General features: G+C 41.2%; 1 protein-coding gene across 2 annotated transcripts in view; it reads right to left on the bottom strand.

Moving 5' to 3' along the window:
- The window catches only part of LOC124254735 (atrial natriuretic peptide receptor 1-like), a 733,848-nt gene that overhangs the window by 412,756 nt on the left and 294,039 nt on the right, over positions 1-27,053 (bottom strand). For both annotated transcript variants that reach the window (XM_046688579.1, XM_046688578.1), the window contains exon 2: positions 15,684-15,726. The gene's annotated coding sequence lies outside the window, so the exon portion shown is untranslated. The remainder of the gene's footprint in view (positions 1-15,683; positions 15,727-27,053) is intronic.

Below are 27,053 nucleotides of genomic sequence, written 5' to 3'. Positions count from 1 at the left end.
CATTGTGCCCATGTGGGGAATCGAACCCGGGTCTTCAGCGTGACGAGCGAACGCTTTAACCATTAGGGTACCCCACCGCCCCCCTATGTGGTCAAGAAATTATGTTACTTTGTCATGATGTATGATCACTGAGATTTTTTTACATGCAATTGTTTTTCAAACATATGACCTGTTGAGTGAGTGAGTGAGTAAACATTTTACAACGCATCAGCAATAATTTTGCCATATAGCGATGAGAACAAGTTAGGTTTTATCAAATAACTACCAAGAAAGTACGGTAAAACAATAAGGTAGATATCCCACGTTGTAGAACTATGCTTATATTACAATTTGACGTAACTGTTTGAGGGTTGATGTTTTTGTAGTAGTTATATCATGTAAAATTTTTAGAACATGTACATGTATCCTTTTTCACAAAACGTCCTTCAGTGATAGTTCTTATTGCAAACACCTCGTGAATTCTTGATACTTTACTGAGTATCACAGACACACTTCATCGTTAGTACTGTACACTTGAAGACACTACGTTGTACTATATGTGGTATAGTAAAGGCATGTGTTTCTTCTAGAGGATGAAATGAAGCCTTGTTGAAGTCATTGGAGTCACATGAACTCTAGCCCGTGCATGAATATTATCTCAAACCTACCGTCGATTGACAGACATTGTAGAAATGAGTGGCGTACAATATTGCCGCTAGTGCTAGCAAGTGTTAACAAGAGACAGTTTCGTCTGTGTGTGTAACGTGAGAGCTCACTGGTCAAACACTCGGGCACTTATCTCTCACTGGAACCTGTCAGTGTTCTGTGTTAATGATTACACGCAGTGCCTACACATCAAAGCAGTCAATCCGAAAATGACAGATTTAAGTGTGTAGGATTAAATACATTCAGATTAAAGTGAATGTCTCTTTCGTATAATACAACTATTTACACGCTCTATGGAGCAAATCATCTCGGTTTCTCATCTTCTTTGTTTGCCTGTTGATTAACACAGCAATACCCCAATTATAACACACTGACCTGTAAACATTGAGTCGGTGCCAGACAGATACGTAGGTGATATTGTGAGCATCGAATCTCGGGGTAAGGTACCGTGACACGTAGTCAGCCGAGTCACCGCTTCTGACCAGCCGATACCTTTCGTTTGTGCTGAGGGTCAGTGGGCTGCATAAACCAAAGTGGATTCAGGAATGCTTACTGAATGTTGTTCCAACCTTAGATCACACTTGCGTGTGTGTGTGTGTGTGTGTGTGTGTGTGTGTGTGTGTTTGTGTCAGTGAGTGAGTGAGAGTGCTTTTGTTTATGTGGTTGGTTGTCTTTGGTGTGTTTTTATTCGTGCTTTCTTGCTATTTTTTCTGCCTTAGCACACTCAGCAATATCCCAGCTGTATGACAGTAGCCTGTCAATTTTTAACACCAAGTGCACCAGCAATAAGAAAACTGTACATTGCCACGGCATCTCATCAGTATAGTGTCACGGCTTCGGGATGATGTGTATGGTCACCGGAGTTCCCCAAGACCACGCCATTGTTCCTGGCACCACCAACAGACCCACAGTTGTGCCGACCATTCATCCATTGTATCCCCAGCCCTTGATCAAATCTTCATCCATCTGTGTCTTCCTCAGACTCCTAGGGCCCTGTTCCAATGACCGTTTATCGGATAAGGCATATTATTAGGTTGCCATTCAGAATTGGTCGTAAACCTTCCGAGTCCCTGGACGGACGAGCGGGCAGCGTTAATTGAACAAGCTTCCGACTTGCCCAAAATGTCGCTGGTGGTTTATTGAAATTAGCCTTGTCAGAGTTTTACGAGACATGTTGATTAATTGTTTGTTTATTTGTACATGTCGCTCTGTGCTAGTAACTATGTCAGAGTCGGTGAATGTGTTTCAATTAAATTAACATAAAAAGACCTTCCGAGAAGACATGGCAGGATAATTTAGTTACATATTGAGGGATCCTGTTTATCAATGTACCGATTACGACCTCAACTCTTAATGTACATTGCCCCGTATCTGTGTAGAGAGTTCATCGTGGAGCTTGTTGTTAAGCTTGAACGTAGCTTTGGTTCAGTTCGTGTATATAGTAACCGGATTATTCCTTTAAGATTATTGAAATGGCGTGATAAGGAAGACGTCGTGAGAAAAATCACCAACACGCCATTCGTTAAATTACTACATTTATCATTACTATTATTCTTATTATGTTTGTATTATTATCATTATCATAATGCTCCATTATACAGATTTACAAGTTCAAAACGTTTAAATCCCCGTGTTTATCAAACCTGTTTGCTTGCTTTTTTAGGCCGCGCTCAGTGAGGTGACTGTGGTGTATAAAACTAATTATTCAATATTTCTTGCCTATTTGTGTTTTGCTTTTGTTATTGTTGTTTAACACACATCTACACATCCCATTACACGATGTACAGATATAACTTACTGCCATCAAGATTCCAGAATATGATATTAAATACGCCTTGCACATCAATCCAAGTAATGACAGAATGGAACGAGTACACATTAGAGTGGAACGCCACACACGGACTAACTGTTAAACCCCAAGTCGAGACAGGCTTCCTATTACCGCTCGTATCAAACACAATATATCAGCCAGTCACCACAGACAACTAAACTGTCTCGTTCTAGGATATTTTCGTTACGTTATTCTCCTGTGCGTGTTTTTAGTGATATTGGGTAAAGTGTTCCGGCCTTGACAATCCAACTGTTGAAACGAAATAGGATTCAACATCGGGACTATTACTCGGGCGGGCATTTAAGTTGTAAACTTTTTATGTGACCTGTAAATTGTCTCTTTAGAAACCATGCGCGTTATCGAGACTGGGAGGGGTGAACCTGTGTGAAAGTTAACTGTTTACTGCTCATCCCTTGAGATATAATAAATAAAGAACAGTCATGTGTTTCAAAATGAGAGGCAACACAGCCTGAATGGCCACGGGCACGACAGTTCATGAAGAACGTTTATTGCCAAGGACATTATCGTAAGACGCAAAGTCCGGAGTTGATAGAGAACGCTTCCTATCAGTGAGTGTGGAGTGAGATGACTGAGTGAGTGAGTGTAGGTGGCTGAGTGAATGAGGGTAGGTGACTGAGTGAGTGAGTGAGTGAGGGTAGGTGACTGAGTGAGTGAGTGCGGCTAGGTGACTGAGTGAGTTAGTGAGGGTAGGTGACTGAGTGAGTGAGTGAGGGTAGGGTGAGTGAGGGTAGGTGGTGAGTGAGTGAGTGCAGGTGGCTGAGTGATTGAGTGAGGATGAGTGATCGAGTGAGTAAGTGAGTGAGGGGAGGTGGCTGAGTGAGTGAGTGAGGGTAAGTGGCTGATTGATTGAGTGAGTGAGGGGGGTAGGTGGCTGAGTGAGTGAGTGAGGGGGTAGATGGCTGAGTGAGTGAGTGCAGGTGGCTGAGTGAGTGAGTGAGGGTAGGTGGCGAAGTGAGTGAGTGAGTGAGGGTAGGTGGCTGAGTGAGTGAGTGAGGGCGGTAGGTGGCTGAGTGAGTGAGTGAGGGCGGTAGGTGGCTGAGTGAGTGAGTGAAGGGGTAGGTGGCTGAGTGAGTGAGTGAGGGTAGGTGACTGAGTGAGTGAGTGAGGTGAGGTAGGGTGGGTGGGTGCAGGTGAGTGAGTGAGTGAGTGAGTGGGAGGATGAGTGAGTGAGTGAGGGTAGGCGGCTGAGTGAGGGGGGGGTGAGCTGAGCGATTGAGAGTGAGTGAGGGTAGGTGGCTAAAAGTGGAGTGAGTGAGTGAGGGTAGGTGGCTGTGGTGATTGAGTGAGTGAGGCAGGTGAGGAGTGAGGAAGTGAGTGAGGGTGGCTGAGAGTGAGTGCAGGAGTGGCTGAGTGAGTGAGTGAGGAGGAGGCTAGAGTGAGTGAGGTGAGTGAGGGGTAGGTGGCTGAGTGAGTGAGTGAGGGAGTGAGGTAGGTGGCTGAGTGAGTGAGGGGGGTGGGTGGGTGGTGAGTGAGTGAGTGAGGGGTAGGTGGCTGAGTGAGTGAGTGAGGGTGGGTGTGAGGGTGAGTGAGTGAGTGAGGGTAGGTGGCTGAGTGAGTGAGTGAGGGTGGCTAGGTGGCTGAGTGGTGGAGTGAGTGGTGGTAGGTGGGTGGGTGGTGAGTGAGTGAGGGTAGAGGGTAGGTGGCTGAGTGATTGAGTGTGAGGTGAGGTAAGTGAGGGTAGGTGGCTGATTGGTGAGTGAGGGGTGAGGTGAGTGAGTGAGTGAGTCAGGAGTGAGGGTGAGTAGGTGGTGATTGGGTGAGTGAGTGTTGGTGGTGGGTGGAGGTGGCAGGGGAGTGATTGCTGTGGTGGTAGGTGGCTGAGTGAGTGAGTGAGGGAGGGTAGAGTGGCTGAGTGAGTGAGTGAGTGAGGGGTAGGTGGCTGAGTGAGTGAGTGAGGGTGGTATGTGGCTGAGTGAGTGAGGTGGGTAGGTGGAGTGAGTGAGTGAGGGGTAGGTGGCTGGTGAGTAAGTGAGAGTGAGGGTAGGTGGCTGAGTGAGTGAGTGAGGGTAGGTGGGGTGGCTGAGGTGGTGGTGAGTGAGGAGTGAGTGGTAGGTGGCTGGAGTGAGTGAGGGTGAGGTGGCTGAGGTGGTGATTGAGTGAGGGGAGGTGGCTGAGTGAGTGAGTGAGTGAGGGTGGGTGGCTGAGTGAGAGGGAGGTGCTGAGTGAGTGAGGTGGAGTGGCTGAGTGGTGAGTGAGCTGAGGAGGTGAGGGTGGCTGGTGGAGTGAGGTAGGGTAGGTGGCTGAGTGAGTTGAGGTAGGTGGCTGAGTGAGTGAGTGATGGAGTGAGTGAGTGGTGGGTGGGTGGAGTGAGGGTGAGGTGGCTGAGTGAGTGAGGGTGAGTGGCTGAGTGAGTGGGTGAGGGTGGGTGGATGAGTGAGTGAGTGAGGGGGTAGGTGGCTGAGTGAGTGAGGGTAGGGTGGGTGGAGGTGGTGAGTGAGAGTGAGTGAGTGAGGGGTGGTAGGTGGCTGAGTGAGTGAGTGACGTAGGTAGGTGGCTGAGTGAGTGAGTGAGGGTAGATGGCTGAGTGGTGTGGTGAGTGATTGGAGTGAGGGTGAGTGAGGTGGATGAGTGAGTGAGTGAGGGGTAGGTTGCTGAGTGAGTGAGTGAGGGTGGTATGTGGCTGAGTAGGTGGTGACGTGGGTAGTGATGGCTGAGTGAGGTGATTGAGGGGGGTAGGTGGCTAAGTGAGTGAGTGTAGGTGGCTGAGTGAGTGAATGGGGGGTATGTGGCTAAGTGTGTGAGTGACTGAGGGGGCTAGGTGGCTGAGTGAGTGAGTGAGTGAGGGGGCTAGGTGGCTGAGTGAGTGAAGTGGGTAGGTGGCTGAGTGAGTGAGTGTGGGTAGGTGGCTGAGTGAGAGACTGGATGAGTGAGGGTAGGTGGCTGAGTGAGAGACTGGATGAGTGAGTGAGGGTAGGTGGCTGAGTGAGTGAGAGGGGTAGGTGGCTGAGTGAGTGAGGGGGGTGGGTGGCTGATTGAATAAATAATAACAGGTGAAACGAGGGTAAACGTCCTACTTACGAAAATTTCGTCGTTTATGTGACGACGTGTGTGTGTATGTGTGTCTGCTCCCAGACTTAAGCTGGTTTTGTAGTGTTAGCTCACTGAGATACCATGCCGCAGTTAAGCATGAATACCTAAATCAGACACATCGAACCGGCGACCTTCCGCTCTCCGGGCGGACGGTTTAACTACTACACCACGTAGGCGGTCAGTAACATGGGAAGTCATAGAATTGTTACCAGAAAATACCTTATCTCATTTCATTTGACAGTGTTTGACATATGGTGTTAAGCAGTTACTTTGAAGATTTCAGTCATGAGGTGACATCAGGTAAGGCCTATCGCTATGTAGGTCGTGGCTTTTTGATATTTTGGTTGACCATGGCAATGTGTTGGCTGAGTAAGGACAATGTTCTAGTAGAATAACGGTAATATGTTGGTAAACTAAGTGCAATATTTTCGGTATAATCACAATTATCATAACCATGGTGACCTGATGATTTTTTTAAAATGAAAGTTAAGAAATATTATTTAGTGCTGGGAAGCAGCGCACAGACAGACCACACACGCAATTCAACAGAACATAGTCTGACAATTTTCAAACAATGATATTCCCTGTAGAGCTTATAGAACTACGAATATTCACGATATATACGAGGGATTGTCTTATACTTATATTCTTTGAACTGCGTTCCCCGCGAACGACGGTAGTCCCACTCCAGCACCCTTGACGATAGTCAGAAACATGCTTGTCCGAAGAAGCGACTAACATGAACAGATGATCAGACTATACAGATTGGTTGATGCCCAATTCCAGTTCCGAATACCCATGATCATGATGACAGTCACTGGATTGTCTGTTCCAGACCCTATTATTTACAGACCACCGTCATATAGCTGGAATTGTGTTTAGTTTAACAACAAACACGTTCTACTTTTGATAACAGGAAGAAATGTACCCGTCTGCAAAGATTTTTCATCCTTCTGAGACCCTACTGGAGGGGACTCCTCCATTGCTGAAAATCAAAAATGTTTTCCTGAGAATTCTGTTGTCAACGTGCGTTACACGGATGCTGGCGAAGCATGCGCAGAAACATGGGCTAAAAGAGAAGATGAAACTGCTGAATGACTTTCGGATTCATTGTGTTATACTGTCACTGAAAGCATACACGAACTAAAACATCATTACAGCTGAAACTGGAAAGAAGCCATTGTATGCAGCCTGCTGTCATTCAATGTCTGGCTGTCCCCCACGACTTCTGTAGTCCCTACTGATAAGACATGAAATAACATATCTATTATATGTAAGCATCACTACAGTCATTGTTTGATCAAACAACGTTGTGTAAGTGCCATGTCAAATAATGCTGCATGAAAGGCTTGTATGAAGATGAAGAAACCACGCATGAGTGCTTAGTCATTGATATGTCCATTCCCATTTGTGCTGAATTCCAAAGCTCCATCAATGTCCAGGAGATAAATGTCGGGGTAAACTAACTGTGCAAATAAGTTCCCAAATATGTCCTGAACATAATCCACGAACAATGTTCTTGTCAAACGCAAAACAAGAAAGTCTCGTCCAAAAGGAATCGTGTTCCCCTACTTGAAGACATGCTTCTTTGTTCATGTTACTGTTCGGGTTAGCAAAATGAAAACAAGGGAATTTGGTCAAGAAGTCTTTCGGTATATCTGTGGAAAAGAATGACCAGTTTTGACTATCCTCAGAAAAATATTCTGCTTGGGAAAAATATTAATGGACATATTCTTTATTATATTAATGGATCACTGAAAATAACATGTTCTTTCATATATAATCTTTTGTATCAAGTTTTCAAAACTTTTATAACTTGTTTGGTGTAGATTAAATAATGTCATTCGACACTTGACGCATCATTGATCAAAATGGTGTCCAATGATGGTCCTATCCTGCACATTTGATCAGGAGGAGTGCCACCTGTAAGGTAAGATACGATTTTCAGCGAACATCTGGTATTATCTCAGTTTGATAGTGGATAGTGGATAGTGGATATTCATATAGCTGATATGACGGTGATCTGTATATTATCTAGTCATCACGACCATAGACATCACGGAAATCACGAAACAAGGATACGATGGTATGCATCGTCGAAGGCAGCGGGCCTGACCGCCATTTATTCGCCTTCGACCTCATCTCACAATAGAAACGGGAAATACTTAATGAGTATGTTCTTATAATGTTTTTACCGTATCATTTGTACAAAGCAAAATGAATTTCAGGCACGAACATTCACCAACATAAATAGCCCTGAAGTTAAAAAAAATACTAACTCATCTGATTTTTTAAGGCATTCAAAATTGCACGAAGGCCCTCTAACCACATAACGGTGTTATTTTTCTGATTACATTGTCAAACTACAGACACACGTGCTTCGCCAAGGAGTCGGTGCTTCTGGAAATTGCCTTATTATGAGCGTAGTCCAACATAGAACACAATCAACAGCAAATGGCTGGGGTTTTTTTGCAGTCAGATATCACTACCAGAACTGTATTCCATTGAACGGTATTCAGTTTGTATTGAAAAGTGACGTATTACGGATTCGCAAAAATCGTCAATAAAATACATTGACATATGCCGAGACAATGGGAAGAATCTGTGCCAAACGAAACTAAATATGTCACAGGCGTTAATTCAGTTCTGTCATGTCATGTGTATTGAAGATGTTTCGCTTAGAGGCATATAAACTACCTTTGCAAAGAAAAGTCTACACATGAAAATTAAATTTGGCCCAAAAAGTGATTTAAAACCGTTGCTAGGCTAAAAAAGGGATTCAAGCTGCAAATAGGTCCTGACCACAAGAATGTTATCTATTTTCACCTATTCGTCGTACTCCTGGAATAACCGGTTTTTGTTTGCTTCAACCATTACGAAACACAGATGTATGATTTCTTTACACTGAAAGTTTACCCCAAAGTGTTTGAAATGAACTGTACTGACACTGCGATCTGCGACAGTAGAGGTACATATTAATTTAGATCATTATTGATAGGGTTGTTAAACCCTTTGGGCGGTGGGGTAGCCTAGTGGTTAAAGCGTTGGCTCGTCATGCCGAAGACCCCCGTTCGAATCCCCACATGGGCACAATGTGTGAAGCCCATTTCTGGTGTCCCCCGCCGTGATGTTGCTGGAATATTGCTAAAACCAAACTCAGTCAGTCAGTATTAACCCTTTTGTTTTCTACCTGTTTCCTTAGGTTGAAGGAGATCTGGGTAGCCTATTGGTGGAATCATTCACCCAAGGCCCGGTGATGAATGATGAAGACTATATATTGTGCACTTCCTAATTCACTCACTGAGACGCACAGTAGTCTGTTGAATAGTTGCCTCCCTTATCTGTCGCAAGGAATCAGTTAAGAAAGTAGACATGTCGTGATACAATATGTTTGGCAGGAAACACAATCCCCAATTTGCCAAGATTAGGAACCTTGCTTCCAGAGCCAACTTTGCAGTTTCAACCCAAGTGTCACGTCCACGACTTGGTCTTTCTTCCTTCATCACGCTGATGAACATGAAACACAGTTCAAAGTGGTATCAAACTCCCCTCACTCACAACATCGTGTTTCACGTCAAGTCGGAGATGACTCCAGGCACAAGGGTTACTTTGATGTTTAAAAAAAACGTGACTTCAAAGGAAGCATACCGACAACAGATTGTGGTTGATACCATGACATTACATGGCTCGCCAATAGCACAGTCGGCATTAATACATAAGAAAGCGAAGAAGCATCAAAGAATGATAATTCGTCACACATGTACCATTATCGATATTATGCCAGACCCCATTAATCGCAACAGTTAACATATTTCCTGATTAACATATCTACATTTTTGCTGATTTACGAGTCGCGGGTGCGTAGGAACGATCCGTATCTTCATGGCTGGATATTGTGATAAGTTGCAACTACGAAATCAGGTCTTAATAATAAAGATACACACATAATAGCAGTAATAATAACGTGATGACTACTACTGTTACTGCTGCTACTACTACTACTACTACTACTACTACTACTACTACTACTACTACTACTACTACTACTACTACTACTACTGCTACCATATATTATAAGTATGGATCAAAGTGTATCCGATTCCAATTCTCAGCCCCCTGGATACAGGCTCACATCTTATCCTACCTGGTACCCATTCACAGCTGGGTGAACAGATGCATATTATGAAAAATATCAGAAGAGTGAGTGACTGAGTTTAGTTTTACGCCGCTTTTAGCAATATTCCAGCAATATCACGGCGGGGGAGACCAGAAATAGGCTTCACACATTGTACCCATGTGGGGCATCGAACCCGGGTCTCCAGTGTGGCGAGCGAACGCTTAAACCACTAGGCTACCCCGCCGCCCCTGCCTAAGAAGACCACCTGATCCTCCTCAAGTTTGTGACCTGTACCTCATGTAGCACTTGCTTCAGGTGTTATTAAGCCTTAAGCATCTGGTATTATTAGCAGTGAGTGAGTGAGTGAAGGTAGGTGACTGAGTGAGTGAGTGAGTGCAGGTGGCTGAGTGAGTGAGTGAGTGAGTGAGAGCGGTAGATGGCTGGGTCGGATGATCAAGTCACCGAGCCGAACCACCAGATTTAATAAAGCGCCATAAAAACCTGTTCTAACAGCACGGAGTTCGAAGTAATTACAGTCGTGGTGGTAGTCGTGGTACATGATTATGGTGACTGAGAAATTATTGCAGACGCCGCATCAGCAATCAACATCACGGTTGTAGTCCAGGATGCAGGAGTACGAACAGTGTCATAAAATGTTAGTATATGCATATATTAGAGACACGTACTTGTATGTTATCAGCATATAGTTACAGTAACTCTCTAGTATCCTATGCTGATTGTAAGACGCCTGGTGTCCGCGCTACGGAAGGGTGTGACAGCCCAAATAATCAGTGAAGATCTGGGTTAGAATTGATCTTCATCTTGCTGGAGACTGGCCCACCCCTGACGATCCGGTTAGAGTTGATCTTCGGCAACCCATGTTTGTTGCAAGAGGCGGCTAACGGGATCGGGTAGTCAGGCTTACTGACTTGGTTCACACATGTCATCGTATCCCAGTTGTGTAGATCGATGCTCATACCGTTGACCACTGGTTTGTCTCGAGTATTTACAAGCCGCTGCCATATAGCTGGAATATTGCTGAGTGAAACAATAAAACAAAACAAAGGATAACCAACGTTGTGAGTCTTGACATCTCACGCGAATTATCATGTGCGTATCAACTGCGACCTTTAATTTCCTACGAATGGAGGATGGTATGGTATTCGTATATAAAGTAGGAGTATTAGTTGGAGGTAAACGCAGTTGTCTTATGGTGCAGCAGGTGTCGTGCATGTAGCAGTAGGAGGGATGTTTCATTACTTCACAAATGACATGTCAGACTTTGAGTGATCATGCCCGTGTCATTGGCGCCTGGGACAAGCACAAAGGTTGCACAGAAGAAGACGGACTCGGTGAATTCACGCAAGCCACAAGACAAAAGTCCCACCGTTAAAACCAGCGCGCGGACGTTATGGATGAAGGTAAAGGAACACTTTCCATTGGAACATTGGAACATCCAAGAGCAGATGGGAAGTAATTGTTCTCAAAGTATTTGAAGGTAACAATATGTCATGATAGTTATCTGTAGCCACATTAAGGCGTGTCACAAACAAACGAAGACACGGCAGGGGCGGAAGTATTATTCATCGTGTTCTCGTCAAAATGTTCTGATCAAGATGATGAAAACAATCGGTACAGTGACGCAGATTCTCAGCGCCATCGTATAATAAAGACCCTCCAGGACCGACACTACCAGCCCACCGAAGCAGAGTCAATTGGTCATAACTGCATATCTGTTGATAGACAAATTATTTAGAAGGAACACTTTACAATCTCTGTTGACAGACGTTTTTGTGAAAAGGGAATTTTTTATTTAATATTTAATCGTCTGCACACCTGGAACACACGTCACTCAGACAATGTCCATAAGACGTAGTTGTTGGTTGATGCGTGCCGGTGCACAACAGTACCCTAAAACATTGCTCTAAGTAAAGCTGGAACATCGCTGAAAATACACTGAGCATGGCTTAAACTAAAGTCAGAATATTTCTAAAACATATGCTGGGACATTACTAAAAGTACGGTGGAAACGTGCTGAAGGTTAGTTGTAATATTACTAAAAGGGGTATAAAATAATGTCTGTGTGTATTTACACTCGTATAAATCCCGCATCGGATTATCATGTCACATTCATGTACTTCCCGTGCATACTACAATAGCGGTTATTTCTCAACTCTCTCGCCATTATACAACACGTGGCTCAGAACAGAACATAATACACATGTCCCTTGAGAGGTTGTCCAGAACAAATATGGATAATTGACCACAGTCCGAGGTCAAGCAATATTACAAGGACGCTAAGAAGACATGTCAGATTGTCCAGAGGGATTCGCGAGAGGATGTGTCCAGATAAACTATGTAATTGAACAGTGGTTGAGAAATGGCCATTACTTGTTGATGACGATGTGTGGCTTCATATGTAATTTGATTGCAAGTGTCGATCGATGAGAAGCAGAGAACAACAGGATTTTCCTCCTGAGACATAGCTGGAACACTTCTTTGCATTACCATATAATGCTTCAGTCAACATAGATGAATGCCTGCAGACTTCCTTTGACACCACGCAGCATTCTCCATTGTTATTTCACTTCGTACATTAAGACCAAGTGTTCTTTAATCCAGGCAATGTAAAGAGTTCCAACAGCATGTCATTGGCAACTATTGGCGTGACATTTCATTTGTGATGTACATATGTACAATGCTTCTTTCGCATTTAGTAATAACAATAATTAACAGCAAAAAATTCAGATTTACCCAAAGACTCAATGCATTGGCATTTAACCGGATATCTACATAGAACGCTTCCGAATCAATTTCCATTATTTAAAAATGGTTTTATGCAATCAGTATTTATGTCAAATCATGTAACTTGAAATTTGAGAAAACACGACACGTAATGTTTCCCTCATTGAATTACAAACGCAGATATTGGTTTACGTAAGATACTCCATACTGTAAGTATTGATTTCTGAAGTAAACTATTTCTTTTCTAAAGTTTAATCGTTGACCTCGTCAATCTCTCACGCATAGTAACCAATACCATATATAATAAAATGCTTCAAAGTGTAACTATATTTTATGTTTCATTTAATTTGGGCAAATAACGTTTTTGTTCAACTATGTCATCTCTAAACGAGGACATTTGTTGCAGAGGACATTAAACTCGGCCAGTAAGAAAGATTTCTTCATGCCATCTCGTAACAGATGCATGTCAATTTCTTGACTTTTCACATTTTACATCGATTATTATTTATTTAAGCTGCCTTTACAATATCTGGGAACTGTCACTTGTTTGACGACCAGGCAATGTTAACATGATCTTCACCATTTTAAAATCCGTTTTGCTTTCAACATTACAAGTTGATCGACTTCATGTATGGACAGTTTATTGAAAATACATGTTCAACGTTCTTTGTTCAATACGAGTTTTGATAAAAACTAAATATGTACAATTTGTTGCTTGTTTCATGTCGTACAAAGAAAGCCATACACGGTGATAGATCATGTGCTCTTAAGCTCTAAGTAAGTAACATGCTCTGTATTGGACTAATGACTCAGCTGTTGGAAAACGAAGTCATGTACTTTACGCGGGAAGAAACTCTGGAACTGAGAACTGCGTGCATTACAACGAAGAGGTTTAATGACAATTACCCCGAGGCAATACGTACTCTTTCATTGTTGTCGAAACATAAATGGAAACAAAAATGTCTTGGAAATATCTCAGGATGATAATGGGATGAAGAGGCTCCATTAGACATCTTGCTTCTTTGCCGGACACATGGGCGTCAGCGCCCGCTATAGGATTGTTCCGACAGCATCTACAACAATCGCTGTTGTGTTGGTAGCACATCCCGAAAATCAATCAACAGAAAACAGGCATGCCGTGTTGGAAGCTTTGCTTTTCTGTTGTGTTAACGTTCCTTCGATTCTTGGAACTCTTTCATCCATTATGACATGTTATTCAAGGGCCAGCAGCTAATCCGTTGATAACTCTTCCCTTAAGTTGATGGCAAATACAACACGGTGGTTGGGCAAGATTTCACCACAATTGATTGGATTTGGAACATGTCATATCAAGAAGGCCATATTGACAATTAGCGCGTGTGCAGGTTGTGTGTGGTAACCCTTTAGACCTCCTCATGAGAGACTCAGAAACGGGCAAACGCATTAGAACACCCCAACATAAATTTAACCTGATCTTAAATCAATAAGCCATTCCAGCACTTTCGAATAAAACCTGTTTCAGGAGTTACCAATGGGTACCATTTAGACCAGAGGAACGAAGAGCAAAAACTAGAGACCATTTTATTTTTTGCTCCTTGTATAAACACATAACAGTGAAACAATCACCAGTACGAGTCATCCTACATGTGCCTCAAACTTTAGATTTCATCAATATCTTGCAGAAGCTAAGTTACTTTCAGTCATTACATTTCATGTGGAATGTGTTCAGTGATACCGTCACTCAGTTCCAGTTTCTTCAATGGGTCGTTTACTTCTTGTTCTGCTTATTTTCGAGTCGTTACAGAGAATACACAACATGGGGAAAGTTAAGACATCTGAATCTTAAAAGGTTGTAATGGACACCAGGAAGACTACACGCCTTAAAGTTCCTCTGTATTGATTCAGTACAATATCTCAATCAAACTTAATTTCAAGCCCTGTCACCAAGATGCTATTTATTGCTATGTACATATGTACATGGATCGCTTTTCCTGTTGTGCAATGCTCCTAATGGCTCCGACCGGCGTATAGGGTGTGAGATATTGACATTTGTTGTTCTGATATTGGTTGCATCACCAGAATGTTATAGCGAGAAACTCTGCGATAATCGACTTGACATTCTGGTTCCGATAACATGCGTATTCAGTTAAAGTGTAAAATTGTATGACAGCGTTAGAAATTCTCCTCAATGTACTTTTAATCTAACCTTTACTGTTTTGTAAAACATTTAGGAAATTCGCCAATTATTCAAGTAAAGCTACCATAATCGACTGCTGAGTTATTTAAATGTTCCTGATATTGTAGTAATACTTTTCCTCTGGTTTGAATTATTCGACAAAAATAAACTTAATTACAACTAATATGCAAAATAATCATTATGAAACATCTTCTGAAGTAATATTAAAGAGAAGCTGGTGTTATTTTTCAAAGATTTTCTCAATTTCCATCAGCTGCCTTAATCGTACGATGAGCGTTGACGTACATATATCCCATAAAGTGAACGCATGCATTAAATAACAACAGAAAAGCTGATTATACTTGAAGCGTAAGAAATAGCTATTGCAAAATGCCAACATATGGTTGCTGCACTTGACGATAGAGTTCACGACAGCACCCGATTTAGGTGTATATTGTGCACTAAATAGTTATGCATCATGAACAGAAACAATTATTCTGTGATGGATATGCTTAGAATGAGATGGGGAGATGTGTAACTTTATCTCTGCATCAAGATCTAAACATGGTTCCCTTTTCCAAACGAAGCTCAGCATACTTTTACCTGGTACATACTGGATTCATCCCGTGTTGCAATTATTTGCCCCCATTTTATACATTAACAAATATTCATTGAACATCATGCTTAGGTAATGGAACAAATCTTCTTGATTGCCTCGAAATCTCACACACATTACCGACCCTCTCCAGGTCTCTTGGTTGCTCGCGAGATCTCGTGTAGGGAATTGTAAATGTCAGCCTGGGAAAGCAACGGACTACGGAATAGAGTGTGATTTGTGGAATAGATAGTAACGACTGCGGCTTCGCGTATCAATCGAGCCAATTTGTATAAGTGAATTTCCTGCATTTGACATCCTGGAACATAAATTTGATCAATTTAGTATGGACAGTTGTTGCTTTGGGGCACGAGGGAAACATATACGTGGTTTCATGGGAACCCGACTATAGGTGGGATTAGCGGAGACAGTTCTCCATACACAGAACTGACAGGGCCAAGACAGTTGGGATGTATCAGCCCAAAACACAAGCTTCAATCGCAGCAATATCAACAAAGGAACATGACAGTAATCAACAACTTACCCCACAGCATCCGATGACAGTAATTCCAACTCTCTCCTACAATCTGAAACACATTTAAAGAAACACGGGTTTCATCAGAATGTTTTTATGTTTTGGTATACGACAGAAAAGCCGACAAAAGCAGTTCCATAACTTTAATATATCTCAAATAAATTTTTTGGTCCAGGCTCTATTATTTATAGCTGGAAAATTGAGTATGATAACGAACGAACGTCGTGCACGTGTTTGCCAGTTATGCAACGTGTCTGATACTGAAATGAAAGTTTTGTTCCTTTGTTATTGACATGCGTGTACCATATTATGCATGTTTATTGGCCAGTGCTGGCGATAATCAAGGTGTTGGTCATATTAGGTGGCTCCATCTCTCTGTTGTTACCCTTCTCAAAAATTTAGAAAATATTGAAGAATGTTGTCAATATCCTCTCTTCATACCAGTACCGAACTGGTAAATTGGGTATGAAATGTACGTGGGTCCAAATCCTTTCTGTCGAGATACAGATTACCCTAACCCGACCAACATTCTTTGTGCATGTAACAGAAGGCCTAAAACACGTTACAAGTCATGTTGACATTGGTAGGAATACGTTGCCGATGCACATCTTATATTACTCCATTTACTCTCCCTCAATAAACTGGAAACTGGAAATTGCTGAACATGAGAACACGCTTTATGAACAGATGTTATAACAACATATTTTATTTTTTTTGAAACGTACTTGTCTTGAGTTAGTTAGTGAGTTAGATTTTACACCATTCAGCAATATTCCATCTGTATGGCGGCGGTCTGTAAATAATCCAGTGATCAACAGCATGAACATCGATCTACATGTGTAAATCAAGTCAGCCTGACCACCCGATCTCCTTGTAGCCTCTTATTACAAGCATGGGTTACTGAAGACCAATTCTAACCCGGATCTTCACGGGTACGGGGACCCTAACATCCACTGGGTAAACTTTGAAAATGTTCAGTAAGACGATCACTTGGTACATTTGAACGTAAGAAAACGTTTCCATCAATGGAGTCATTCTAACCGATATGAATAGTGTTCTTGCAAAAGATTCCTTATTTCAGTGGGAAATGTATAATTAATAAAAACTACAATAATCGAACAATCACGACAAATTACCTGGATAAATCTTCAGATTTAGTTGCGTAAGCACCAGGCCCCAGCTGTCCAAACAACACTCCACCCACAAGCTACATAATCATATTACACTTAACATTTAGCCACTAAGCCAATTGATACAACAATTGGTAACTGTCTCTAACTGACGCACACTTACACACGGACCTAATCCAGAGAACCACGAAAATCATTTAGACAAGTGCCAGCGCTACACAAGTAGCATTCATTTCGCCTCCGTCTTCCCAGGACTGGGCACAGCCACTGCATGAGAAGAATATAAATGCAGTTAGCATCGATGTATGATCTCCAGCCGATGCCAAAACCTGCCCTGGGAGATTTCATGACAATAGTCGAGAAGGATAGGTTGAAGAAATGGGGATTCTTTCGTGTCACAGGTGAAAAGGTTCATTTCTTCACTGGTTTGAAACCGGGGTTTCTTGGATTCTGGTTTGCTCGACAACTGCGTAATGTCTCACGGTTGTGACTACGGCAACTGTTTCTCCGATTACCAGACTTGCCAGGATAGGTGCTGTGGGTCGTCAGGATTCTGTCTCTCCGATGGTGAAATATCGATGGTTACGCTAAGATTCTGATTCTAAATCATCAAACTAAGATTACACTAAACGCGATTATAGTGTGACTTAATTGAGTTATAGATGTGATCTGTCTTAATACGTGCTACAATTGTTTGAGGTCAGAGCAGCTATCTATGCAGTCCACAATGTGCTAATGAACCATAACAGTCCCTACGAATACTGCGCCGTCTCGATATCACGTGCTTAACGAGATGTGGTGTTATTCACGACTTATACCAATGGAAAATTACATCCATCTGTCTTTATGAATAAACCGATTTTCATAAACATTGTAATTTAACCGTATTGATAGTTCAGAATAACACGCCGTGTCCATAACAGTCGCGTGTTACCTAAATAAGAACTGTAGCATTGCTTCAAGTATATATCATACGTCTTCCTTTCCAGGATAAAGTCAGTGTTCAGGAAGGATCCTTGATCCTTGATCCTCATGATATCGAGTCCTTGTTTTTTTCAACGTCGCAGGATGACAAGATGTTAAAGTCTTTGTGCGGAGTTTGGCCATATTGTTTGTGTTATCACGTATAGTAATACCTTTGGTATGTCATCAGGAGGAAATCGGATAAAGAGAAATATTGGGTATGACGTTGGTGAGAGGGAACTTGTGTAGCCAGAGACTGGTCACCTGCCACTTACGCGATCACCTTCTGTCATTACTGAATTAAGGTGGTATAATATGAGTGTTAAATTTAAGGCGTTCATGTTCTACATAAAAATAGTTTATAAGTGCCCGAGTCATGACATTTTTACAGGCCACTGCCGGGACAGTGGATAAAAGGATATACATGTACGTGTGTTCAAATGTGGTACCGTTTACTTGGCAAATGAATAGCCAATTCGCTCAAAAGGTCACCCCACATACTAAAGCTTCTGTCAGCCTGCTTGTATACAGGTTAGAATATGTACCCATCACTCTGTCGTTAGAAGCAGTTGCCATCGTCTTCGTGGTTTGGTAGACTGTCAGTTTTACCTGAAGTCATGTCGATGAGTTCTGAGACATACTGTCATTTTAGTCTATGAGGATGATATTAGCCTATGTTTCCTATCCCTCACCAAGATGATTATCCAGACGCTGACGTGATGCAGCAAACTAATCACACCATATAATATCTCGGAGTCACGCAACAGAGACACACAAAACAACTTATTTTCTTTCCACACAAATCCATACGAAAAAAACTTATTTATCATCTTAGTAATGATGTAATCACAGACGGAACCCCTTCGTCCGTTGTCAAAGACACCCGCCATGTCAATTACACACTGAAATGAGTTACGTTAGTTGATGACAGCCGAATTGGCACACTTATCCGATGACAGAGAAACTGAATGATGTTCATATCTGCTTAGTCCTTTAACACCAACAATCAAAAACATATCACTGGGCTCCTCCTCCGTTCTTACTTCTTTCATTGCCCTTCTAAACAACCATATTAACTCACTTTTTTTTAAATCAAAGGCAGGATTAATTTCAGGTTTCCGGTCTTCATCCCGCTGTCCTCATGTTGAGTCTCGCTGAAATAATTGCAACATGTGAGGAGTTTGGGACGTATTACCAGGATGGCACTGCATGGAACTTAGATGGATTGACCCTACTTCTGGTAGATGTCGTTAGGCCGTCTGTCTGGTTCAGACCACCGTGGATCGTAGCGCGGACTTGGATAAGTCATAATTGCTCCAGCGAAGTCACCGTCAGTTTTGATGATACAAGCCCTACGTGTCCTTTTCATGTCTAAGGGCGTAATAACATAAGAATAGTCTGACTATTGAGATGATATTTTGAGAGAAAGTTCACGATTTCGTGTATGGTGCGTCCATAGCCATCTTGACTAGCTTAGATGTATCAGGTGTCAAAGAGCATAAGTGCTTATGGAGATTTGGTTGTCACATTTGTCGCTGAAAATTAATTTGAACCGGTGTAGCAGGCCATTTCTTCCCCGGTCTAAACTTTCCCCGGGGAGAATTTTCTATGAAAATTAGGGAGATTCTGGCCTAGCTAAGCCACTTCTTCCCCACCCTTGCTCTTATATCAAAAGGGGGAGATTCTGGCCTACCTGGGCTACTTAATCCCCACCCTTGTTTTTATTTCCAAAGGGGGAGATTAAGGCCTAGCTAGGCCACTTCTTCCCCACCCTTGCTCTTATAAACTGACAGTAGTTTTGACTTATATTTTGGTACACATTTTTGCCCAATAGTCCATTTTTGCCTCTGACTTTGGTATAGTGATTTGAATGCATACATTTTGAACGGCATATATTTCTAAATCTATCCTGCTCCTGCCACCATTCCTTCTTCATCTGTCCAAATCATGTTCTTCATCTGTCCAAATCATGTCACCACAAGATGTAGATATTCAATCGCATATTTGATGGGTCAATAAGATGTAATATACACAGGTTGCGTGCTTTCTTATCATGCTGTTTATTATCTTAAATGTGTTGTATTTATGTATAAATTTAATTGAACATTATTCACAAAAGCATGTTTACTAATCCATAATCACTTTGGGTGAATGAAATATGATTCAGATATCCATGGGCCAAGTATACCCCTTATCAAACCTTGTCTTTTGAATATAGAATAAGGCAGTATAGTGGAATGATAGATGATAAGCATTTGATATAGATATTGTGTCAGGCTGTTGTTGGTGTGTTGATGTTTACGTCTCCTTCCAACTGTTAAGCTGATGTCGCCGACGTGGATGCCATATTTAAAGCCATGAGTGAGGGAATAAAATTTTGAAAGGATATGGACATCCAAGTAAAAACTGGGTATTTAGCCTAGGCTAAAATTTCCCTAGGAAAGTTTGTTCTAGGCCAAAGTTTACTCGGGGAAGGTTTGGCCAGGGGGAAAGTTTGACCTGTTACACCGGTCATATTCGCTACAATTGGAAGTCGCAGTAAGAGTGGAAAGATAGTTTTATGATCAGCTTTGTCTTTCAAATTTTAGTGGGTACATAAACAATAATTGCCCATTTATGATGTAGTGGAACCATTTAATTTGGAATGGTTTGTCAAGATTGCGTTGAAGAAGAAAGTCCTACTTAATGAATGGAGGATGTTGTTTTCCAGCAGTTTACATTATTATGGCTAGGAAAGTTTGTTCTAGGCCAAAGTTTACCCGGGGAAGGTTTGGCCAGGGGGAAAGTTTGACCTGTTACACCGGTCATATTCGCTACAATTGGAAGTCGCAGTAAGAGTGGAAAGATAGTTTTATGATCAGCTTTGTCTTTCAAATTTTAGTGGGTACATAAACAATAATTGCCCATTTATGATGTAGTGGAACCATTTAATTCGGAATGGTTTGTCAAGATTGCGTTGAAGAAGAAAGTCCTACTTAATGAATGGAGGATGTTGTTTTCCAGCAGTTTACATTATTATGGCTGCATGACCCTGGTAACTTTTAGTAACGAAGCCTGTGCCAAACAAAAGTATGGCTAACGACACAATGCGCAATAGTCCCTCTCGGGTTTCAGCCAAATTAGCATGGACCATACATTATTACCGAGATGATCCCATTGTATCCGCATTTTTCGTAAAATACTCGGTACCTTTAGCCATGAAAGCGTTTCGGGCATAACCTGCTGCGCAGAAAGAAACTACACACAGAATTTTTCAATACTAGCTTAAAATGAAACAACTGGTTACTTGATGGTGATATTTCTCACACTGGTATTATAGCTGTGTTACATTTTGATCAACTCCCAATTTCACGGTTATACTATCTTTCGCCTGGCAGTCCGTACTGGCATTGACGATATATATCTTCTAGTATATAGAGCATATTATTCTCTTTTGAGTTGGGTTTGCAAGAGTGGTTCACTGTGCTTAGGATCTTCAGAATCTGACATTCTGATATTTCCATACAAAGGCATGTTAGGATTCTGTGGGAAGCTGATGAAATGGGATGTTACCCTTCTCAAGAATGTAGAACATTATGAACAACGTTGTCTATCTCCTACCGTCATACCATTAGCTTAATCGATATGCAGAAGTGCCCAAATTATATTAGTCATCACATGTATGTGGGCCCAATACATTTCTATCAGGATAATGACTGACATCCGTACCATGAATACCACCAAAACATTCTTTGTGCACGTAATTGGGAACGTCGGCCACAGTGAAACTCAAAATGACATTGGTTTAAATAAGTTGCAGTGCCATTAACAAATACACTCGACATCAATAGACTGGACACAGACACAGAAATGGTAAACATGCCACGAGCAGAACTTGGAACCACCTAATTCCTATTTATTGAAACGTACTCTTCTTGAAAGACTCCAACATCCGGAAGGACATCCCTCAAATTCTTCAGTGCTGCTATTGGTTGGTACACCTGAACATGACACACCATTTCCATTAATGAACATAACTTAACTGCTATGCATAGAGAGACTACATGCGTTGCATGAAAGATCCCCTATTGCCGTGCGAACAGTTTCATTTCATAAATCCAACACTCACCACCACTGATCTGCCTGCATCATCAAATCTAGTTGCATAAACACCATCTCCCAGCTGGCGGTGTTGAGGTCCATGCAACACCCCACCCACAGACACAAGCTACATAATCTTGTTACAAAGTCACCTAACATTTAGCTACTAAGCCAATTGACACAACAATTGGTAACTGTCTCTAACTGACGCACACTTACACACGGACCTAATCCAGAGAACCACGAACATCATTTAGACAAGTGCCAGCGCTCCACGAGTATCATTGAATTCGCCTCTGTGTTCCCAGGACTGGGCTCAGCCACTGCATGAGAAGAATATAAATGCAGTTAGCATCGATGTATGATCCTGAGCCGGTGGCAAACCTGCCCTGGGAAGTTTGATGACAAGTCGAGATGGATAGGTTGAAAAAGTCGGAATTCTTTCGTTTTGCAGGTGAAAGGTTTTGTATGTTCATTAGCTGGTAACCGGGGTTTCTTGGATTTGTGTTTGCTCGACAACTGTGCAGTGCCTCGTGTGATTACGGCAACCGTTTCTCCGATTACCAGACTCGCCAGTATAGGTGCTGTCGGTCGTGTGAGGATTCTGTCTCTCCGATGGTGAAATATCGATGGTTACGCTAAGCTTCTGATTCTGATTCATCAAAATAAGATTACACGGAACTCGATTATAGTGTGACTTAATTGAGTTATAGATGTGATCTGTCTTAATACGTGCTACAATTGGCTGAGGGTCAGAGCAGCTATTTAAGCAGTCTACAACGTGCTAATGAACCTTAGCAGCCATTTAGCATCATGCGCCACTTCAGTATTGTGTGCTTAACGTTGTGTGGTTTTATTTTCGACGTACTACAAAAGAAAACTATAATAATCAGTCCTCATGAATGAACCAGTTTTATAAACATTTTAATTTAACAGTATTCAAAGTTCAGAGTAACGCCCCGTGTCCATAGCTGGCGCTTTTTATGAAGTTTACCTAAATAATATTGTAAATAATTCCTTAAAATATACAGACGTCTTCGTTCCCAAAATAAAGTCAGTTTCAATAACAATCTTTGATAATTGTTCCTGTAGATATATCTATTCCTTAACTTTTATTCAATGTCGCAATGGCATGACGTTGAAAAGTATTCGTAAGGAGATGGCATGTACAGTGTTAGCATGTACGGCAATAGCTTTGGTCCATCGTCCGTCAGCTACGGATAGGACGAAATCGGATAAAGATAAATATTGGATAAGACGTTGGTGAGCGGGAACTTGTGTAGCCGGAGACTGGTCACTTGCCCTTTCGCGATCACCTTTTGTCCTTCATAATGGATTACGTCATTCAAAGTTTGTAAAAGGTGTTATGGTAGACTTTTTGAGGAAATTTCCAAATTTAATGTAACAATTAACCGTTATTTTTTAAGTGCCCGGGTCCTGGCAAATTTATCACAGGGCAATTGCTAGGACAGCGGAAAAAAGGATATATGTGTGTTAAAAACTTATATTTGGCAAATTAACAGCCAGTTTCATCCAAACAGAAGCTATTATAAACATCCATGTATAGACGTAACAGTAGGCTATAATAATAGGTAGGGACTGCCATTTTACCCGAATCAGATGCCAGATTATGTTTCATACCCGGATTCTCACTAGATTAAACCAATGCCATACAGCAAAATTTAATAACCCTCACTCACACAACAAAGGCAAAACACTAACAGGTTTCCTTTCCATACATCACAGACCGTCCGTTTGGTAAAGTTGGTCCAACACTTTATTTGCTGATGACCAAATAATCACAGTCATTCAATAACAAAGAAAACAGTACACGTTTCTTCCGAGACAAAGACAGAAATGGACCGATGTACGTTTCAGCGTAGTCCTTTATCAACAACGACAAACACATCACTGGGCTCCTCATCCATTCTACTTCTTTCATTTTCTTCTGAACCAACCATATTAACTCACATTCTCTTAAATCAAAGAGAGGATTAATTTCAAGTTTTCGATCTTCATCAGCTCAGATTGGCTGCTGTGTACTGATGGCGAATCCCGCTGAAATAATTGCAACATGTGAGGAGTTTGGGACGTCTTACCAGGATGGCACTACATGAAGCTTAAACGGAATGACCGCTACTTTTGGTAGATCTCATTTGGCCGTCTGTCCGGTTTAGACCACCGTGGATTGTAGCGTGGACTTGAACAAATGATAATTGCTCCAGCGAAGCCATCGTCAGGTTTGATGATACAAGCCCTACGTGTCCTTTTCATGTCTATGGGCGTAATAACATAAGTATAGTCTGTCTCTTGATATGATATTTTGAGAAATCGATCACGGAAACAGACGATTTCGTGTATGGTGCGTCCATAGCCATCTTGACTAGCTTAGATGTATTAGGTGCAAAAGAGGAAAGGTGCTCCTAGAGATTCGGCTGTCAAGTTTGTCGCTGCAAAATAACTTTTGGACTGGACATATTCCTTCAATTGGAAATGCCCTTCATTGAAGGGAAAAACCTTACAACATTGGTACGGGAAGGTTGTTAATCAGACGTTTGCGTTATTATGACGGCATGTGTCTGATGACTGTCAGTAAGTAACCAAGCCTGCACCAAACCAAAGTATGGCTAAATTTAATAACCCTCACTCACACAACAAAGGCAAAACACTAACAGGTTTCCTTTCCATACATCACAGACCGTCCGTTTGGTAAAGTTGGTCCAACACTTTATTTGCTGATGACCAAATAATCACAGTCATTCAATAACAAAGAAAACAGTACACGTTTCTTCCGAGACAAAGACAGAAATGGACCGATGTACGTTTCAGCGTAGTCCTTTATCAACAACGACAAACACATCACTGGGCTCCTCATCCATTCTACTTCTTTCATTTTCTTCTGAACCAACCATATTAACTCACATTCTCTTAAATCAAAGAGAGGATTAATTTCAAGTTTTCGATCTTCATCAGCTCAGATTGGCTGCTGTGTACTGATGGCGAATCCCGCTGAAATAATTGCAACATGTGAGGAGTTTGGGACGTCTTACCAGGATGGCACTACATGAAGCTTAAACGGAATGACCGCTACTTTTGGTAGATCTCATTTGGCCGTCTGTCCGGTTTAGACCACCGTGGATTGTAGCGTGGACTTGAACAAATGATAATTGCTCCAGCGAAGCCATCGTCAGGTTTGATGATACAAGCCCTACGTGTCCTTTTCATGTCTATGGGCGTAATAACATAAGTATAGTCTGTCTCTTGATATGATATTTTGAGAAATCGATCACGGAAACAGACGATTTCGTGTATGGTGCGTCCATAGCCATCTTGACTAGCTTAGATGTATTAGGTGCAAAAGAGGAAAGGTGCTCCTAGAGATTCGGCTGTCAAGTTTGTCGCTGCAAAATAACTTTTGGACTGGACATATTCCTTCAATTGGAAATGCCCTTCATTGAAGGGAAAAACCTTACAACATTGGTACGGGAAGGTTGTTAATCAGACGTTTGCGTTATTATGACGGCATGTGTCTGATGACTGTCAGTAAGTAACCAAGCCTGCACCAAACCAAAGTATGGCTAACAACATAATCCACAATAGTCACTCTCGGGTTTCAGCCAAATTTGCAAGGACCATACAGAATGACCTGAAAGATCCTATTGATGCTGAATTTGTCAGGAAATACTTGTTACCTTTTACCATGAAATTTTTTCGGGTAGAAACTCCTGTGCAAATAAAATTATACTCCCATGTTTAGATACTGTCTAAAGTTGAAACAAATGGTGTAGTTGATGTTGATATTTCTCATACATGTATCATAGCTGTATTATGGGTCTTAAATTTGCAGTGTTTCGACAACTGTTACCAGCCTAAGAAAGTTTCTGATAACATTTAAGTCAGCTCCGAGTTTCAAGGTTATATTGTCATAGAAAAGCTAGAATAGAAAGCTAGACTTGATTTTTTCCTGATTTCTCATGATATGTTTGATATAACTTTGGATTCTGCTATTTTGCTAGGTTATAAAACCGACCATTCAGCTATATCATTAAACCCTCTCGAACACTATTAATCAGAAAAGAGGCAGGGGCTATTGGAAATTTAATACGTCATTATTGCTTCATCCCGAATACAGTAATTTGGTTAAGAAAATTTTAAAAGATACAATTGAGGAATATTCTGAAAATTATACATCTGAGATGAACAATATTGATCAGAATTGTGATACGGTTATACTTAAAATAAGTGATAGTTTATTCATGGAAACATTTCTTATGAAAGTTAGAGGCAAAACTATCTTTTTTGCATCTTTTTTGAAAAAGCAAAAAAATAATAATAAGACTAATGAATTGGAAATAAAAATAAAAGACTTTGAAGACTATATAAGGAAAGATTTCAAAAAAATAGATGAGGCCATGCTGTCAGAACTTTCTAAATATAAGATGGAATTAGAAAAAATAAAGGAAGAGGAACTAAAAGGTATTCAGATTAGAAATAAAATTTTATGGTATGAAAAAGGAGGAAAACCAACCAAATACTTTTGTAATCTAGAAAAAAGAACTTTTGTCAGCAAATCTATAAATAAAATTGTTACTGACAATAATGAGGAGATTACAGATAGAATCTCAATCTTAAAGCAGCTGAGAACATTTTATAAGACTCTCTAGTCATCAAATAGCAACTTGGAAGAAAATGTTCATTTACAGAATGTTGAAACACCTACTCTGAATGATGAATTATGAGAGCTCGAAAAAGATATTGATAGAGATGAAATCACCTTTGCTTTGAAAATTATGAAAAACAATAAAAGTCCTGGTATTGATGGATTCCCTGTTGATTTCTTTAATTTTTTCTGGAATGACCGTAAAATATGGATTTTCCGATTTGTTAATGATGTTTCTGATAAGAATGAATTATTTTTGACAATGAATAAAAGGGTTATAACATGCATACCCAAAGCAAATAAAGATAGAACTCAGTTAAAAAATTGGAGACCAATCACTCTTTTGAATGCTCTGTATAAAATACTTAGTGCATGTGTAACAAACCGTGTAAAAAAACTTTAGATTTACTTATACATGAAAACCAAACAGGTTTTATTCCAGGTAGACATTATGTTTGAAACAAAAAAAGAAATATACCAGGATTACTTATTCTAATTGATTTTGAAAAAGCTTTTGACACAGTTTCAAAAGATTACATCAATTCA

The sequence above is a fragment of the Haliotis rubra genome, unplaced genomic scaffold (assembly GCF_003918875.1).
Source record: "Haliotis rubra isolate DU_JTF1 unplaced genomic scaffold, ASM391887v1 Scf58, whole genome shotgun sequence".
Taxonomy (NCBI): Eukaryota; Metazoa; Mollusca; class Gastropoda; order Lepetellida; family Haliotidae; genus Haliotis; species Haliotis rubra.
This window is presented reverse-complemented; position numbering and strand designations above follow the sequence as displayed.